We start from the raw sequence: 8,190 nt of genomic DNA on the forward strand, positions 1-8,190 counted from the left end.
CTTCTAGGATTTTTATGGTTTCACAACTTATATTTAAGTCTTTAATTCATTTTAGTTTATTCTTGTGTATGGCATAAGAAGGTGGTCTGGTTTAATTTTTTGCATGTATCTGTCTAATGTTCATAACACCATTTATTGAATAGACTGTCTTTACCTCATTTTATGTGCTTGCCTCGTTTGTTGAATATACTATGACCTTGTAGTATAGTTTGTTATCAGGTAGGGTGATCCTTCCAACTTTGATCTTTCTCAAGTTCACTGTTGCTATTCTGGGTCTTTGTGGTTCCATATAAATTTTTGGAATATTTGTTCTAGTTCTGTGAAATATATCATTGATATCTTGATAGGAATTTAATTGAATTTATAGATTGCTTGTGTAAAATGGTCATTTTAATAATGTTAATTTTTTTGAATCCATGAACATGATATATGCTTCCAGTTGTTTATATCTTCTTCAGTTTCTTTCTTCGGTGTCTTATAATTTTCCAAGTATAGGTCTTTTACATTCTTGGTTAAATTTATTGATCTTTTGTATTTTTTAGACTCTATTTTGTTTATTTCTGCTTTGATCTTTATTATTTCTTTTGTTCTACTCACTTTGGGCTTTGTTTGTTGTCTTTTTCTAGTTCCTTTAAGTGTAAAGTTAGATTGTTTGAGATTTTTCTTGTTTTTTGAGGTAGGCCTGTAATGCTATGAATTTATTCTTAGGACTGTTTTCACTGTTTCCCAGAGATTTGGGTTGTTGTGTTCTCATTTTTCTTTGTTTCAAGGTATCTTTTGATTTCTTCCTTGATCTCATTGTTAACCCATTCATTGTCTAGTAACATTTTATTTAGCCTCCATATCTTTGAGTGTTTTTCAGTTTTTTTCTTGTGATTGATTTCTGGTTTCATATCATTATGGTCAGGGAAGATGCTTGATATGATTTCAATCTTCTTAAATTTATTGAGACATGTTTTGTGTGCTAACATGTGATCTACCCTAAAAATTGTCCCATGTGCGCTTGAAAGGAATGTACATTCTGCTGCTTTGGGGTGAAATGCTCTGAAGATACCAATTAAATCCATCTGATCCAGTGTGTCATTTAAGGCTGCTCACATGTATTTTTAATTCAAGTAGAGGAAGCTACTTTAGTTTTGAGATAGTTCACTTGGAAAACTAAGGAGAACAAACACAAACCAATAGGACTGAAACCCAGGCTAGGCGCCAGACATAGGAATACTGAGGCCTAGGGCAAGAAGGGCCAGCATTGGCTGGGATGAGAGTCAGTTTTGGACAAATACAACAACAGAGGGTCCTAACAAAATGGACCAGGGGGAGACCTGTTGCTTGGTTTCTTACCACCTAGTTTCACTACCAGAGAGGTCCACCAAGAATGATGAAGTTCTGGTTCCCAGTTTCAAGTTAGGAGTTGATGGAGTTAGATGTTTCTGAGAATCAGATCTCCCTCATCAGGTGTGTGTGTGGGGCAGGGGGGGGGGGGGGCGGTGGGGGACACAACAGATAGAGTACTCAGAAATTTGGCCAGCAGGAACAGTATTTCTTGGAATACATAGGCAGTTTATTTTTATTTTCCAAAGTGGCTTTATGCTTAAGTATAAAAATACTTTATGTGAAGAGAGTGAAAAGCATCCCAAACCCCATCACCCAGAAGTAATCAGTTACCATTTCAGAGAATAAACATCTAGGCATATATTTAATTGCACCTAAACAGGTTCATGCAATTCTTGAGGGACGGCCTTATTTTGACAGTAGAAAACCCAGTTATCTACTTTTTACTAAACAAGACAGATACAGGGACCTATGCTACCAGCAAGAGGCAGGGAAAAAATTATTTTTTCTAACACCATCTAACTGCAGTGCAGTCCCGGGAAAACCACGGGGCACTTTTCTTTGGAAAACACACTAATCCCAACTCAGGCCCTCCCTGGGTCCTGACTCAGAGGAGATCCTATTCTAGCTGGACAGGAGGTGAGACTTTTATCTAACATTCCAGTGGTGGCTAAGCATCCCTCCCTTAATCAGGCACTACACTATTAGATGGATATCATCCCAGAACTGGCCTGCAGGGGGCCAAAGGCTTTAGAGCTATTGAACCTGGACACAGTCATCATCTAAAAAGCCTGTTTATCTCTTACTCAACTGGTCCAGAAATCATGGTTGATACAGCAAAAGCTTTGAGTTGTCAGAAGTTTTATTACTGAATATGCTACCATTCTTCCTCTGTGATCCCACTGCCCCGTTTGAATTGTTGGCTACTGGGGTGGGAGTCCTGGGGTCTAATTTTAGTTCAAGGCTGCTTTTACACACGGACTCCTTTCTCCCATTTGTTGGCTTTTTCTGGATAAGCAAATGACTTTCTTCTTTGCCTTAAAATGAGGATAGTAGCTTATTATAACTTTACATTGTGTTTAGTTTGAACCAGGCTCTAAGTAAATTTCATACATGGCAAATCATTGACATAATTTCTTAAGTTCCTTTTAATTTATAGATTTATTTTTCTCCTTTGCCCTTTTCTTATCTTGTTTTTCCTGTCAACTTATTTTTTTTTGAAGAATCTGGTTGAGTGTCTATAGCCTGGAATTTGCTCACTGTCTGCCTATGGTATCATTATGCTACATTTTCATCTATTACAGTTAGTGTCCTTTCTAATGCTCAAATTGGTTTCATCTTTTGTCAGTGAGAGTTCCTTCAGTTTGGCTCCTGAGTCCTTTTGACACAACCTCAGTACACTTTAGTCATTTTCTTTTCTCTGATGATAAGATGTTCTAGGCTTGTCTTATATATTTCCTTACACAGACCTGGAATCCATCATTCCTCCAATGAGCAGAGATTCCCTTTCATGTGAAACAGAATTTAAGGAGCACAATTTGGGCATTAGGGATGCTCATACTGTCACTACCATCAACAATATGATTACTAAAAACAGTTTAAGGTGTGTGTGTGTGTTTATTTTTATCTTTACCTGTTTCCCAATAGGGATGTACCATCAAATAATTGTGTTTTAGCTCTGTGTGGTTATGCCATTCACTTGATACACATTTGTTTTCATTTAGCTTTTGAGTTTTAAGATAGCTTTTTAAATTTTTATTTTATTGTATAGTTGTGTAAAATATTACATAGTTTTAAAATCAAATTGACAAAACAAGATGTGTTCAGAGAAACAGATTGTTTCTGTTCCTTTGTACTGTAGATAACCTTTATTATTATGTTAATGGATTATCCATTCTTTTAAAAAATATTTTTATTGATTTAAGAGAGGAAGGGAGAGGGAGATAGAAACATCAATGATGAGAGAGAATCATTGATCAGCTGCCTCCTGCACGCCCCACACTGGGGATCGTGCCTGCAACCCAGGCATGTCCCCTTGACCAGAATCAAACCTGGGACCCTTCAGTCCACAGGCTGATGTTCTATCTACTGATCCAAACCAGCTAGGGCTGGACCATTCATATTTTAATGTAAGTAAATATGTATACATTAGGTCGAACCATATAATATTGTAATTTTTGTAAGACAAAAATAGTTTAATATGGGTAATTTAATTTGGTTCTACCTCTTCTTAAATAAATCTTTGGAGTAACTGGTTATTTCCCTAATGTGACAAAATACATGTATTTCATCCAACAGTCAGCTGCATACTTAAATGGCAAACATTATACTTTTCCCCTAAAGTTTGGGGAAAAGTCCATGTTCACTGCTATAAAAATTGGAAGGAATGAAAAAAAATTATCACCACCTCCAGTAATATTATTTTATATCAAGAAAATCAACCAAAAACAAAAGAATTCTATGAAGTAGCAAGGTACAAAAATAACAACCAGTTGAAAAATGTAATGAAAGGGGAAAAAAATTCATGTATAAAAATAATAAAAATAATATATCATTTAGGAATATTTTAAATAAGAAAAATGTAAGATCTTTATTTTAAAAGAAAACACCCCTAAAAGTAAAAAAAGAAGATCTAGCAATAATTGAAAAGATATTTTAAGCTTTGAGCAGCAAGACTCAACAGCTTTAAGATGTTATTTCCTAATCCCACTACAAACATTAATAGTTTGATCTTTTTCTATGTAGACAAACCAATTTTAAAGTTCCAATGTAAAATTCAAACACAGCAAGAATAGTTAGGGGATAAAAAGCAATGAGGATGAACTATTTCCATGAGATATTAAAACAAATGATAAAATGACAGTAATTAAAAATAATATGAAATTATCCCATAAACTAACAGAAAGGATGTCAAGAAATAGACCCAAATAAATATGGAAATATAGAATATAATTAAAGTAGCTTCTCAAATTAGTTAGGAAGGTAGGAATGAATGAATAAATGATATTGGGACTACTTCTTCTTAGCCACTAGAAAAAAATTAAGTTGAATTCATGCTATACAATGTATACCACATAAATTCTAATTGGAGTTCTTACCATTTGCAACAGCATGGGTAGAAGTGGAAAGCATTATGCTAACTGAAATAAGCCAGTCAGAGAAAGATAAATATCACATGATCTCACTCATTTATAGAATATAATAAACAAGATAAACTGATGAACAAAAACAGATCCAGAGACAGAGAAGCATCGATCAGACCGTCAAACCTCAGAGGGAAGGTAAGGGAGGTTGGGGGAAAGGGGTAGAGATCAACCAAAGGACTTATACGCAAGCATTTAGGCCTAACGAATGGACACAGACAACCGAGAGATGAGGGCATGAGTGGAGGGGATGGGGGGTAATATAGGGATAAGGACACATATAATAACTTAATCAATAAAAAATTTTTAAAAAATTAAAGTGTTTCAAATACTAGAAGAAAATCTAGGAAAATTTATTTAAATATTTGGAGTGGTGAAGGTCTTTAAATTATAATTCAAAACCCAGATGTCATAATAGAATGATAAATGAGCTATCGTTTAAAAAATTAAAAATAAATATCTGCATGGCAAAAAAAAAAAAATCACAAAGACTATTTTTTAACAGAAAACTAGAAAAAGTAATTGCAGCTAACATCACAAAGATCTAGTTGTCCTAGACAAAGGTCTAATACTCGTAGAAATCAGCAAGGAACTCAATAATTCAATAGAAAAATAAACAAAGGTTATCAACAAATACTTTATATACAAGGAACAAGTAGAAGTATATTCAACTTTATTCAGGCTAAGAGAAATGCACATTAAAACTACCCTGAGCTACCATTTTCCCCATTAATAGTCTGATATTATACTCTGTAGGTAAGGCTGTGGGGGAAGAATGACACTCATTCATTGATGATAGGAATGGAAGTTGGTATGACCACTATGGGGAACAATTTGGCAGTCTCGACCAAAATTAAATATTGAAGCCAGCAATTTCACATCTACAAATGCATCTTATACTGACACAAGTAAAATAACACATGCACAATGTTATTCATGGCATTGGTGTTTATAATATAGGGAAATAACCCAAATGTCCATCAATAGGGGACTAGCTAAATAAATTAGGATTTTAAGGGAATGATGAATCTTTCTATGTTTGATATGATAAAATATTCAAGATATATTAGGTGTAACTATCAAGTTCACATTATAAGTATACTCTAAAATCTTTGTGTAAAAATGGGATTGGGGGGAAGGACAGACTCTCTATTTGTATTTTCTCGGGTATGATAAGAAAACTCTGGAAACCCATACAAGTAATTGCTGACAATGGTTACCTGGAGCAGGATGAGAATTGTGTGGATAGAGAATAGGTGGGTGAGAGACTTTTTGCTATATATATTTATATATTTTAAAATTTATAAAGCATGTAAATGTATTACATATTCAAACATAAAATGAAAGAAAAAGTAAATTAAGAAGTTAAGAAAAATAGCCTGGCTGGTGTGACTCAATAGTTGAGTGTGGATCCATGAACCAGGAAGTCACAGTTTGGTTCCTGGTCAGGTTACATGCCCAGGTTGGGAACTCCATCCCCAGTAGTGGGGTGTTCAGGAGGCAGCCAATTGAGGATTCTCTTTCACCATTGTTATTTCTATCTCTCTCTCCCTCTCCCTCTCTCTTCCCCTCTCTCTAAAAATCAATAAAAACATTTTTTAAAGACGTTAAAAAAATAGGAGCCCTAGTCCAGCTGAATTCCTGTAGCCCCATCATTATTGCCAGTCTCTAGTGGCAACCTAGTGAAGAAAACATTGACCTCTGTAAACATTGACCTGTGGCATGGTTAATGAATGAGCCACGTCATACATAACTAATAGAAATAAAGTAAGTTTGTAAAAAATAATGATGCAATTAAGAATTTGGAGAACCTGAGTCAGGTTTCTGCAGGGGAAAATCATAAGCTCATTAATATTTACATTTTAGAGCAGGGGTCCTCAAACTAAGGCCCTCGGGCCACATGCGGCCCGCCGAAAACATTTATCCGGCCCGCCGGGTGTTTTTGCCACTGCTGTGTGCATAGGAATTTGTTCATAGTTTTTTTTTTAAACTATAGTCCGGCCCTCCAACGGTCTGAGGGACAGTGAACTGGCCCCCTGTTTAAAAAGTTTGAGGACCCCTGTTTTAGAGTGTTGCTTACATATCCTGTTATTGAAACAAAGTTTATTTTTTGAAAGAAAATTGTGAAGGGGAGAATGGGAATAGTGTTAACCCACCATTCTTCTCACTGAACATAATCTGTGAGAATTTTTTTTACTCTTTTGATATTCTTCCACATTTTGATGAGCTCCAGGTAAGCCTCTAGCCCTTTCTGCACAGCCTCAGACTCCCAAAAATCGGTCTATTGGCAACCTTCTCCCAGATATTCTATAGAAACCTCAGATCAACATGCCTGATCAGAAACATGACCCTCTGTTCATCCATAGCAAGCTAACTATTTAAGTGTAATTTTGATATTTAAAATGAGAATCAATAAGGCAATAGGGCTCATTGGAAGAATCTCACCACATGTCCACTTTTGCAGGCACACATATTTCTGGAATCACAAGGGATCCTTGAGCAAACCTTCACCGGTGCCCACGACCTCTCACTCTCAGAAACACCTCATCACCCACATGTTATCTCCAAAAGCAGATGTCTTCTTAAGCCAGAATCCAACTGAGCATTTCAGATATTGCTGAGTCCAAGAGCCTCCTTTCCACGGTGTTCATTAGGTCAGGCAGGAGTGGTGCCAAAATTTAGCACAGGCACAAATAACCCCTACTCTGCAGTGCCCCTCCTCTACAATCCCTGTTCAAAATGGACAACAAATGCCACAGTTTGTGTGCACCCCCTGGGTGGGAGGGTGAGACGCAGAGGCTGCTACAGCCAGCTCCTGGCTGATGTCCTTCCTGTTGTCCCTCCCAGGGATCACCCACCCAGAGATCAACTTTTAGGATAATGGCAATGGACCTTCCCGAGTGAATGTCACTGAGGGAAGCTCAGCTTTACCAGTGTGTACCTGCTGCACACCAGCTGGGCACAGGGGACTTTGTTCATCTTCAGGAATTGTATTCAGTAGTTATCATTGCTTCCTTTCCCATGCACCCATGCCCTCTCTATGTAGAATGGGCAACGTGAGTGCCCAAAGCAAAATGGTGTGGCTGAATGGTGTCTATGTGGGGCAGTAGGACTGTGATCCTGGTCTGGGCTTTGCTTATTACCACTTGTGTGACACCAAGCAAGTTAACCTCCTCATCTGTAAAATGGGATGGTCATGCTCTCTTAATAGAGACAGTATGAGAATCAAACAAGGCCTGGCACAGGGCAGGTACTCAATACACGGCATTAGGCCTCCAAAGGGAAGTGGAGATATGGAAGCTGCCCTCAGTGACTTTCATTCAGGAAGGTCCATTGCCATTATCTTAAAGTGGATGGTTCCTGGGAGGGGCGACAGGAAGGACAGCGACCAGGAGATGGCTGCAACAGCCTCTGTGCCTAGCCTTAGGAGCTCTGCTCCCCCAGGGGGTGCCCACAAAATGTGGCATTTGCTGTCCATTTTGAAGAGGGATCACAGAGCAGGGGTGTCATCCAATGGGTGCTGACGGAGGGAGAGAGCTGTTTGATGACTCACTGCTCTGGACCAGGAAGCACTGCGGAGAAGGGAGGGTTGGGGGGTTGGCACCCGCCTTTCTTGGTCCTGGTTTTCTTTCCCTCCTGCTCACCACTGTTTAGGCAGTTTAATAGGGTTGCCATGGGAACAACCTGCACAGTGGAAAAGAACAGAAACCAGCAG

Source organism: Myotis yumanensis, unplaced genomic scaffold (assembly GCF_028538775.1).
Source record: "Myotis yumanensis isolate MYYU_CA2020_CCGP unplaced genomic scaffold, mMyoYum1.0.hap1 SCAF_2, whole genome shotgun sequence".
NCBI classification, from domain to species: Eukaryota; Metazoa; Chordata; class Mammalia; order Chiroptera; family Vespertilionidae; genus Myotis; species Myotis yumanensis.